Source organism: Aulonocara sp. 'chitande type north' Nkhata Bay, linkage group LG6 (assembly GCF_057382095.1).
Source record: "Aulonocara sp. 'chitande type north' Nkhata Bay isolate Kocher_YH1m ecotype deep benthic linkage group LG6, A_spYH_male_GT1.1, whole genome shotgun sequence".
NCBI classification, from domain to species: Eukaryota; Metazoa; Chordata; class Actinopteri; order Cichliformes; family Cichlidae; genus Aulonocara; species Aulonocara sp. 'chitande type north' Nkhata Bay.
The window spans coordinates 14,328,043-14,340,369 of NC_141349.1; positions in this window are offsets into that span (position 1 = coordinate 14,328,043).

A 12,327-nucleotide genomic window follows, 5' to 3' on the forward strand; every position below is an offset into this window, starting at 1 on the left:
TCGTTATTATTCCCTTATTATTACCCAGCTACCTTTCAGAGCATCACTGAAGAAACCAAAACCAATAATTATTGTACATGGAATTCATAAAAAAGAGCAACTCAAAGACACCGCTAAAAGATTAAAGGAAGATGTTCAAAACACATCAGATCTCAGTAAGTCGCCACATCGTTTGATGGAAATGAAAATGATCACCCTACAGAGGGCTGAATTCAAACCACGCTGCTGACTAGTCTATTTAATCCAAATTTCATTGCAACAACTCAAAATAGTACTCAGTAGTTTGTATGGTCCCCGCGTGGTTTTATGCATGCTTGACAACATCGGGGCGTACTCCAAATGACAAGGTGCATGGTGTCCTGGGGGATCTCCTGCCAGATGTGGGCCAGGACATCACTCCCGGAGCTCCTGGATAGTCCAAGGTACAAACAGATTGCAACAGATAGACAAGAACATAATGTCCCAGAGGTGGATTTAGGTGAGGTGAGCATGGGGGCCAGTCAATGGTATCAATTCCTTCATCCTCCAGGAACTGCCTGATAGTTTCACCAAATGAGGCTGTTGCCTAGCCCAGGGGTGGGCAATCTCAGTCCATGAGGGCCGGTGTCCCTGCAGGTTTTAGATCTCACCTTGGGTCAACACACCTGAATCACATGATTAGTTCGTTACCAGGCCTCTGGAGAACTGCAGGACATGTTGAGGAGCTAATTTAGCCATTTAAATCAGCTGTGTTGGTTCGAGGACACATCTGAAACCTGCAGGGACACCGGCCCTCATGAACTGAGATTGCCCACCCCTGGCCTAGCCTGTAGAGGTCTGTGCGTCCCTCCATGGATATGCCTCCCCAGACCATCACTGACGTAGCGCTGGTCATGCTGAACTCATAAAGTCTGTTTCTTAATATTTGGTCAGAAACTGTTACACCTGCTAGAGGTCCTTTTGAAACTCTGGCTGTGCTCAAGCTGTTCCATGTGTCCAGCTGATGGGTTAAGGACCTTCTACAGCCTGTCCAGCTCTCCTAGAGTAACTGCCAACTTCCTGGAATCTCCTCCAGTAGGCGGTAGGGTGAAGTGTCTTGCCCAAGGACACAATGACCAGGACAGAGAGCCCAGGGATCGAACCGGCGACCTTCCGGTTACAAATGCACTTCCCAACCCCCCTGAGCCACGGTCGCCCACAATTTCATGCTTTTTTCAAATATAGACAGCATAAAAAACATGCTGCTGTGCCATTGCATCACCCGTTGGCTTGCACAGCAGCGATTTGTCAGACATAAGGGAGCCAATCCCAAACATATAGTGTTTTTTATTGTTTGTTTCTCTCTGAGTGGGACAATAAATTATAAACTTAATGTTGTGCTGCATTAAATAAGACTTGAAAGATACCATAAAGTCATCAGAAGAGTGCTTACTGAGGTGATAAATCACGTCAGCAGCAGGGCAACTTTCTGACTTGTCTTACTTTTCTTTTGAAACCAGAGGTTTTGCCCTCTGTTGGCCACCAAGTGCGTCTGCATTTCAGGCCCTATACCAGGGGTCAGCAACCTTTAACACCCAAAGAGCCATTTGGACCCAGTTTCCACGAAAAAGAAAACACTGGGACATCTAAAATGAAGATAACACTGTATATATTGTTTTTTCTACCTTTATGCTTTGTGTGAACAACTAAAGTGTGTTGCTCATGAAATCCATGAAGTGCTACAGAGAAAGTTACATTTTATTTATGTAATGAACACATTTTGAACTCTTAAAGAAATATAATAAAAGGAAAGACACCCAGCTGAACTAAAATGATCCATGTAGCAAAGAAAAACCGTTGAGAGCTGCCAGCCTTATATCGCCTTTGGACTTTTGGAGCCTTGACCTGAATTTTAAAAAATAATTGGAAAAAAGCACTATGCTGCTAAAAAAAATGAAAAATAAATATTCGCAAAATTCTGCATAAATATTTATTTATTTACTTATATTTATTTTACATGGTAAATGTGTGTGGCGGGGCTTGGTCTGCAGCGCCGCTGCAGGGGAGGCGTACGCACCTGAGCTGCACCCGCAATCACGCCTCGCCGCCTTAAAGTCTGTGCTCTCTTTGCTGTTGTGTTGTCGGGCTGTGAGCTGAAAAGCTACAGCCGGCTGTATGCGCACAGCAACCGTGTGTGAAAAGTGGTCAATAAAGAGATGCCGAAAAGCGTGTTCATGGAAACATCGTCAGGTCTGCCGTGATATGTTTACAATGGGCCTTCTGCTCCTGAACCTCTGCGCACAGTGAAGTCACTTTCATCTTTACGCAGGACTGTAAGCTGTCATCTGTGACGCGGGAGCCGTGTTTGTTTTTAACATAGTTCGCGATGGAGCTGCTGACATAATGTGGATCCGAAGATCCATAATTGGCCTACCTGGGGTTGAAAGTCTCGATAAATGCTGGCATTTCGGCGGGTACACCGGCTTCTGCGAGTGTGATGCTTATTTTGAGCGACGAAAAATAATAAAATATAATTTTATTTTTATATTTCAATATCACAATAATGTTTCAATTTAGAACTACAAGTTTAAAAAGAACTAATACAAAAAAAATACACGTCAGCTAAATACTTGTAATTTATTTTCCCAAACCACATAGAGCCGCAGTATAAGGACTAAAGAGCCGCACGCGGCTCCGGAGCCGCAGGTTGCCGACTCCTGCTCTATACTGTTTGCTGTGCTTACTGTCTGCAAACAGGGCCATACAGTTGCTCATCATGCAGTCCATTTGTATACTCAGAGCATTTTATAACATGCAGACCAGTTACATGCTGGTCACAACCGCTGAAGGAAAATTATGCAAATTAATCAAATAGGACAGAATAATTGGAGAGGCTAGTGTTACTGACCCTGTCGCACCTTGTCTCCGTTAACACTGATAATCACTGAGCTCAGAGATCTCTGAGGTGACTGCAGCAATGCACAAGACCTGGGAAGAATAGCCTGTCCTGCTAAATAGGAGCTCGCATGAGGAATAAATGTCCATTTTTCTATCTAATTAAATTGGAATGTTATGTTAAAATGCCATGGACCTTGAGCACTTGGCTTCTGCTATTCGGTGAATTAATAATTGCCTGTCACAAAACATTTTTATCAAAGGCTGAAATTCATGCACACACTGCTGTCAGTCTCTCCACAGTGGACTAATTTATTTGGTAACAGGTCGACAGGTTGCATCTCCCGTCCATTTTTAAACATGGAGTTCATGGCTGATGGCAAAATTGCCCCTTCTCACACTTTTAATGTGGGCCAAGCAACACATTTTCTTTGGCGTGTGCGAAGAACAAAGATGATAAATTTAACTTTAAATCCAGGATGATGGCTTTTGACCTCATCTGACGCATTTACCCAGTCCACTATGAAATATCTGATTAAAAGATGAATATTAAATAAAAAGAGTATAGTTTGCATTGAAGAGAAGTCTCGATCTGTGACATTAAAAGAATTTTTCATTCATTCCGTACAATAATGCAAAGAATCCTCCACATCAAACACAGATAAAGAAGAGAAAAGAAAATCTGACTCTGAGATATTGACTGCTGGCATGAAAAGTTGGTGATGAAGTAATGAGTCAGCTCCTGATATTTATTATTTAACTCCATTTTAAAGACTAAATCATTTATGTTCCCTGCAACTCCCACACTCGGTGAGTCTAAGCTTGCAGGTCTGTGACCAAACCAGAGATTTGCTCACAGAACTTGTAAGTAAACCTCCGAAAAAGTTTTCATACATGATTCAAAAAACAAAAAGACATCACATTTATCCATAAAATCTGAAAACTACCAATCAATTTGTTTTCTTTCCTCTCAAATTTGCCCTCTGGCTGATGATTATGCTGACATTAGTATTATTAAGACCAAAAAAAGTACTGCAGTAATACAGCTAATGATGTATAGCAGGGGTTGGCAACCCTAGGCACGCGTGCCACAGTTGACACGCGAAGGGTTAACTGATGGCAGGCCATAGCTGGACTGGCCATCGGGCATACCGGGCATTTGCTCGGTGGCCCGATGATTTTTTTTATTTTTTTTTGTAACGGTATAAACAATGAAAGGTGTTGGATTGGCAAGATGCTGGCCGGTGTGTAAAAATAACTCAGTTGTTTGGTGGTGGCATCGCGGAGCTTCCACAGATTCAGTAAAATTAACAAGTGGTGGAGGCCAGCACGTGGATGAGGGAGATCGGAGGCAGGACGAGGAGAGACCCAAGGCGGCCGCCGGTCCGAGTGTCAGGTGAACTGAACTTCAGGTAAGAAGTTATGAGCTGCAGTCTATCTGGGTCAGATATAAACCAAGTTTAGGTGGAATTTATTTTCGTTGTGCTGACTTTTTACAGTCAGTTACAATAACTCGTACTGCGTTCTAGCCAGCATGACAGAGTTTCTATACAGCTGGGTGGGTGCTCTGATGTTACTGATGTTGAACTTTATTTAATTCATAAGGTTAGTTAGTAGAGTTGCCAACCGTCCCGTAAAAAGACGGAATCCTCCCGCATTCAGAGAAATTTTAAATGGCACTCGCCATCAGAAAGGTTGCCTACCCCTGACGTATAGCATTAAAATGATGAATTTGATGGGCTTGACCTGCGTCCAGCATCTGTGAGCAGGTTTGGCAGGTATGTGATGTTTAAATGAGCTGCAGTCCTTTTATTAAATGTAGGAGCAGGAAATGAGAGTGTGCTTTTTGTTAAGATAAAAAAATTTCTGTGACCTTGAATGCTCATTGCTGACAAATAAAATCCATGGCGCAGAGTTTGCCAGGTGGGTAATGTGCACTGCACAGAGTGAATGCTGCAGAGGAAGTGCCCGTTTGTGGCTAATCTGAGAATGGGTGTTTGCAGCACCTTGTTTGGGGACTGTTTCTGTTTTTCAGCATGAAAAGGGCAGGGAAAACAAAAGGGCAGCAGTGGCAGCCCACTTCTTCCTGTACACCTATATACATCTGAATCAGTCTGAATCAAATCACAGCATGAGCTGTGCTCAAACGGAGGTGTTTAGTCAGTAATGTTAGATTTGAATGTTTTAGGAAGATTCACTGGCTTTTCTCGTCTTACCGACCACTCAAAATGCTTCAGACTAGAAGTCACAATTTACCATGCATTCATACAGGTGTTGCACTTTAAGCTCTTCGTTTGCTTCTCATCCACAGCCAATTCAGTATCACTAAATAACCTAGCTTGCATGTTTTGTTTGGACTGTGGGAGAAACTGGAGTGCCCAGAGGAAACCCACGTAAGCACAGGGAGATCGTTCAAACTCTGCACCGAACCACTGAACAGCTGGACCGCCCTGTCATATAGAAAGTGTTTTTCCATTTACTATTTGAGGATTTTTAATATTATTTTCACTTTCTGGAAATGTTTTTGAAACTTCTTTTTCATAATCCAGGAACCACAGTGGGCCTATAAGCAGTACTCCGAAGCCTGTTAGCGAATCTGTTATTTATCACTGCTGACAAAGTCGTGTTTAAAGATAAAATAATAGGTACAATCACTGAATTCACCAGATTTTGTTGATTTTATTGAACATTAATGAATGAATTCGCAGAATATTCTCGATCCCGTTTTCTCCTATTTTGCACACCAGTAATGCAATTAAATGCAAAAACGAGTGAGTTACTTTCACCTGCTCCCTTATTCACAAGGGATCGCCACAGCAGGTAGCTCTGCATGTTTGATTTGGGAGAGTTTTATGCGATTTTTAAATGCCATTTTTGTTAAGGTCCTAACCCTGTTGCAGAGTGAAGGAGGACACACGGAAAGAGTTAACAGTCGTTATTTCAACAAGAATGTTTGAAACAGCCTCAAACTGCATCAAAAGTAGTGAAAGGATGAGCAGCCGTGCCGGCGAAGGAAGTGAGGGAATCCGCTGCATGCCATGCCCCCTGCAAAAAAGCCCATGCAGACTCATAGATGCACGACATAGAGAGAAAGAAAGAAAGAAGGCAAGAGGATGAGAAGCCTGAAGCAGCAGTGGCAGGACGGGGGACCATAGCAATTTTGATTCGCCGCAACTAAATCCCCTTTCACACAGCGTCATTTGGTCAGCTGTGCCATTTAACTTAGCATAATGTGAAATCACCTCAAAATGCAAAAGCACAGCCTGCTGTCAGTCAAATCTTCTTAGCGTTTGTCCCACGTAGTCATGGGGTCCACTGTGTTCCACATCTGTCTCCACCTGAAGCGATCAAAGGCGTCTTCTAGCGTGACATTCAAGCTGCGTGTCTTCCCTGAGGCAGCAAAGCCACCGGATTTTAAACATCCCTCTGGCAATGAGTTTTTTGACACAGAGTCCTCATCACTTCTGGCATCATGTGCATACCATTGAAGTTTCATCTTTTCTGTGATTAGTGCCATTTATTTTCATTTTCATTTTCTGATATCTTCACTAGCGGCATCGTGCCAGGGTGAGGCCTAGAATCCACGTGTGTTGTTGTTGCTGACCAGCAATTAGGTACATAAAGAGCAGCTGGGAATTCAATGATCTTGTAAATCTTGGACTTTAGGCAAACAGGCATCTGCCCAGGACAGGGGGTCCTAGCGAGCTGATGACCCAAGCCTGTGTATCCAGGAGGGTATTACAGTCGGTGGTGATGATGTCACTGTCTTTAGGTTTAGTTTCTCTATAATCTACAATCCACAACAGGAGATTGACCATTGATTTGTCCATGCAGAGGATGAAAAACAATGGCAAAAGGGATGATCCTTGGTGGACCCAAACACTGATGATAAAAGGCAGCGAGGTCTCCCCTGGGTACTGTACTGATGGTGAGGTAAAGCAGTTGGACTGGACAAGGTCTTCTGGAACGTTGAGTGCCTGAAGAGCAAAGATTAGCTCTTTCAGGATCCAGTTGAAGGCTTTCTCCAAATCAGCTGATAACTTGTGCACTTCATGACATCACCTTTGCCCTTCTAAATGGGCACTGTAGTGCTGGTCATCCAAACCGAAGCACTTCGTCATGACTAATGATTCAGTTGAACTGGCTTGTGAGAATTAAGGCATTATGGCAGCCAGGGAGTTCTCACACCCCAGCTGGGATGCTGTCTGGCCCACATTTCATCTTCTTGACAGCTGGTTTGACTTCTGTTGCACTGATTGGCGGCATGACCCCAGAATAGGGTCAAAGCCATCAACTGGCAGATAAGGAACTCGCCATTGACGATTCTTGAGAAGCACTTACTCCAACGCTGAAAGATAGCAACCAGGTCTCACAGAACACAGTGACCATCGACCTTGATGTGTCTCAATCTGAGTGAATGGACAAAGCACACCATATAACTGGTTGCTGTCATCTAGATAAATGACTACAGAAACAGGCAGCTACAGTATATTCCTCCTTGTCAGACTCAGGAAAAAGTCTGCTTTGATGAAGGACTTCTGGCTTCTTTGTTGCTTTGGTGTGGAGGGATGCCCTGCAGCAGCCCTGCAACTCCTCACAGCACTGAAAATGTACAAACAGGAAAGCAGGCAAACACTGGTCCATCTACTGAGATAAATAGAAGGCCTTGGACTTTTAGGAAAAGCGAGTAGAGAGAGTGAATAAATATCTGAAAATGATTTCACTCGGTCGTATGTTTTACAGCAAATTCTAACTTGCGGGTCAAGCAGTGACTGACAGTTAGGTTAGGGTTGATCTTTTCACATCGGTGTGGGGCCGCACTGACCGGACATGTGATTGACTCTGAGTAACCTTTCTTGGGTGTTTTTGTGAGGATCTGCTGCTGTGAATCCTTTAATTTCTCTTTCATTGAGCTGGTGCTACTTTTCATGCTGGAATAGAGTGCTATGCTTGATGGACTATTGAAAAGCCATGCATGAATCAGCATAGATTTGGAACAGGATCATCCCCCTGCATAGTGTCATCTCTACTATCAGAGGAGAGCAAGTCTCAAAAGAAAAAGTCCATTTTGCAGAGGCAAGTACATGTCCACCACGGGGTGGGGCGGTGGGGGTCGCTCCACTCTTCTAACGCTGCATGTTACAGCTGCACACATTTAGAATGTGTTTGTACAGATATGACAGGAACAAATAAAATGAAATGGTTCGTGTCTGCCAATTTCTACATTGCAGGAATGTGCCAGGATGTACACCTTGTAGATTTTGTCAGCTACCACTGAAAGATAAATACACTCCAGCTTTGGCTGGTTTCTCTGCAATCTCAGTTACATCAACATGAACTGCCTTAAAGGCTCATGAATGTGCTTTCAGTAATTGCCCTGATATGCTGTTTTCTCCAATTCCTTATTCCCCAGAATCTCTACAGTACAGATGGAAAATCCAAAGTTATCATATACTCATAGCGCTCAGATAACCTCATTAATGGAAGATATGGCAGGGTGAAATAAACCCAGTGTTTTTTTTTTAGGAAGAAGAGCTATTACTGATCAGCGGTATTCCACTACAGCAAGTAAGTGAAATCTGTAAACAGACATCAGTTTAAACATACCCATGAAGTATGTGGGGTATAGTTGGATATAAAACAAATGACAGATCGCTCTTATCATAAACAGAGTTGTGACCGATAAAGATCAGTGTTTGCATACATCCTTTAAATCACTGACACTTTGTGCTATTGGAGAAGCTAGCTTGACAACAAAAGAGACCAGCAGCATTTTTTTGTTGTTGTTGTTTGCACTTGTGCATTGTGGATAAATCTGTGGTGACCACTGAACTGTCGCAAGCTCTTCTTTTAATACTTTTAGATCAAGGTGACAACAGCAATTAGGTTCAGCGTTCATGGTTCATAAAGGTTTGGTAACAAAGGAAGAAAGATCGGAGGAAATCAAGGGAGGTCTCAGCAAGTGTGACTAGCCATCTGATTTGCAAGTCATGATATGTCTATATTTCTTCAGTGGTCCTGGTAAGTCTCCGAATTCTTTGTTTCTCAATAATTGCGAGCATCCCAAACCTGAAGAGAAAACCCCAAACTGCACATGGAACACTGCATAGTTCTTGCAGTCATCACACAATAGCTATAACTTATATCTTACTGTCAAATGAAAACTAGCATTAGTCCAGGCAGTGTACTCACATCCAAGCACTAACAAGGGTTTTGAATGGATGATCCAATCATATTGCATCTCTGATACGGACTTCATAACCGATGCACAGTTTAGGCCTGAACTTTTTGTAGGAATTAGCTTTATAGAGTAGCACATGAGAATATAAATGTCTGATATAATGTCCAATTAAGTGCAAAGTCCAGGTGATGTCCAGCTGTGTCTTTCCTCTTTTCTCCTTGTACGGCAACACCTTCGCCTAAACCAAACAGACCATTTCCAGTAGCTAAAACGGAGTGGGTGCTTCTTGCTGTGCACTACATGTGAGAAATTGCAAATGTGGACGATATTCCAACTTGATTTTTCCAACACAAGTTCAGAAAACAGCTTCTGACCATCACTCTCAGGCCAACAGCATCTGCTGGGATTCAGTGAGAGCTCTGATAATCAGGTGAGCCTACCCAAGACTAACTAAACGCATTTGGGTTTTTGGTTGGTTTTTGGTTGGTTTTTGTTTTTTAAAAAAGGTCACTTCATTGACATTTGTTTCAGTTGCTTAGCTATACATGAAACTCATTGTAAAAATTCACTGGAAAGGGCATTGGTCATTAAAGAGAGTAACAGACCTGAACCACCATGACAAAAGCACAGTCCTTCTAAAGAAAAAGCTCCATTTAATGGTAACTGATTGATCTGTGAGTAAAACAGATGAAACAGCTGCACCAAAAAATGAGATCCTTCAGGGAAAAGGTGAGTTCTGAACAGTAATAGTGACTCGGATTAATGTCCTCACCATGAAAGGGAAAAATCCTGCTGACAGAACTCATCAATCTGAAGGCATCATCCATCAGTGAGACTAAAGCAGTGCTCATTCTCTGCTCAGCTGAAACAAGCTGACTTGATTGCTTTAGTCAATAACAGAAATAGAGTCTCAAGAAAAAAACTGCTTCAGTGTGCAATTTACAGTAATGTGGGTTTCTGGTAGAGATAGATTTTTTTTCACATGCCCTGTGGGGTTACTGAAATAAATACATGATGAGTTGATGACTAAAATGCTGGTACTGTAATTTATTTGGCATATTTTTATTAATTCATATCACGCAGCAATCGCTGTCTGATGGCAAACACACGTTCAAACCCTCGACTGCTCTCCATTATTCACAGGCTTTCCGATCTTACTGTGCGACAAGCTGTCACTCATGGGTGCTGCTGTAAGCTGTTAAAACTCTTAAGATTAATTTTAGTGGAACAAAAGAAATCAGCCCTTGCTGTCATTTAGCCAGCTTGTTAGCTTGGATGACAACAGGATTAAAGGTTGGAACAGCTTAACAAAGAGAAATACTCGAACCACCTACCCCTGTCTCATAACTGTACAGCTGCTTTAGCGGTGTGTGTGGGCAAGAGTCCATTTTGAACACATTTTGGTCTTTGTGTCCCCAAAAAGGTCACGACTGTCAAAACAACTCTCTGTTGGTCAATTTCCTTAAGTAAAACACAAAAGACACAAAGGATTTGTGTGCATGTCTCACTGTGGCACTTCCACGTTTTTCTTCTTCTTCTTCCGCTTCTCTTCTGTTCTTGCTCTTTGAGACAAAGTCGTGAGAAAGAAAAGAGGGGATTGAATTTACAAGTGTTTGTTTTGTGTTTGTGATTTTTTTTTTTTTTTTTGATGATCACAAACACAAAACAAACATGATGGTCCAGTAGGTCCAGTAGTGGTCCCCAACCTTTTTTGCACCGCGGACTGGTTTAATGTTGGACAATATTTTCACAGACCAGTCTTTAAGGTGTCGCGGACAAATACAACAAAAAAAAAATGATGCAATTGTGTAACTTTATTAGCAGCGTCCTCCTGAAATGCGCCAACAACATTGAGAGTAACATCCACCTCTCTGCCCCTTAATGCTCTCTGGTCACTATGGTAACGCATAAATATTTCTTTCAAAATAAGACACACAACTACAACACGGGAAAAGACCCAGGGAGACAGAGTTAACGATAAAAACCCTGAAATTTCACACCCGAGCCTCAACTCTCGCGGCCCGGTACCAAACGACTCACGGGCCGGTACCGGTCCGTGGCCCGGGGGTTGGGGACCACTACAGTAGGACATGCCCAAACACCTCGTCTCGTCCAGGTTGCATCCTAGGCAGAGACCTGAACCACCTCAGCTGGCTCCTTTCAATTTGTCACGGCAGCAACTCTGCTCTCCCTCTCCCCTCACTCATGAACAAGACACTGAGATACTTAAACTCATCCGTCCTTTTCCAGCTAGGAAACAATGTTTCAGTCTTGAGGGTGTTAATTTCTCAATCCATTTCACACTTGGCAGCAAACTGCACTGAGATCACCACCTTATGATGCTAACATAAGTGTATAATCTGCAAAAAGCAAAGATAAACTCCTGCTTCCAACAAATTGGAGACCCTCTACCTGGCTATGCCTAAATATTCTGTCCAGACTACAAACACGGTCAGTAACAAAGGACAGAGGTGATGAGTCCAACACCCACGGGGAACGAGAGGGGCAGGGGGCTGCCTTGAAGTGGACCCAGGATTCCCTGGAGAGATTATATCCCTTGGCTGCCTTGGAAACAACTTGATATCCCACAGATGAGCTGGAAGATGTGACTGGGATGAGGATAAGCAGACAAAAATGAATGGATGCATCCTGTAGTGATTGATGTCCAAAACTTGTAAAGCCTGTAATAAGTCTGTATATTTTTCAGTGAGCATCTCAAAAGATGAAGAAGAAGATGATGACATGAGTATCTAAATCTGTGGGAGTGAAAATAAATGTCAAATCAACATGTCATATCTCAGTTTGTGACATCTATCAGAGATTAAGAGTAAGTGTGCCATGATTATGATAACATCCTTCTTCCTGTTCTTTGCATCTGTGACAGGTCAGTATGTCCCAGCCTGAAGATTGGCCTCAAGCTGAGTATCTATGCATGTATCTACCTATTTATCTATGCTGTACTTTCTCTGGGGACAGGAAGAGATTGTCATTAATCACGAGGGCTTCTCTCTGCTGCAACAGTGGGATCCCAGCTGAAGGCACATGAATTATGTTCCACCTTCTCACATGCACTCACACACGCATTAATTGAATCTCTGAGTGTTTAACAAACCATCTCGGCTATCTATGTGAGCGCCTGAGGGCAATCAATCTCTTCAGGCACCGCTAACGATCCTCTGCACATAAAATTTGAAGCATATTCCCCAATAATGACTCCCCCGTAATGACATTTGCCTCTGCATCCTTCTCCTTTATCCATGACACGTATGCTTGTCCTGTACTAATGACTGCAA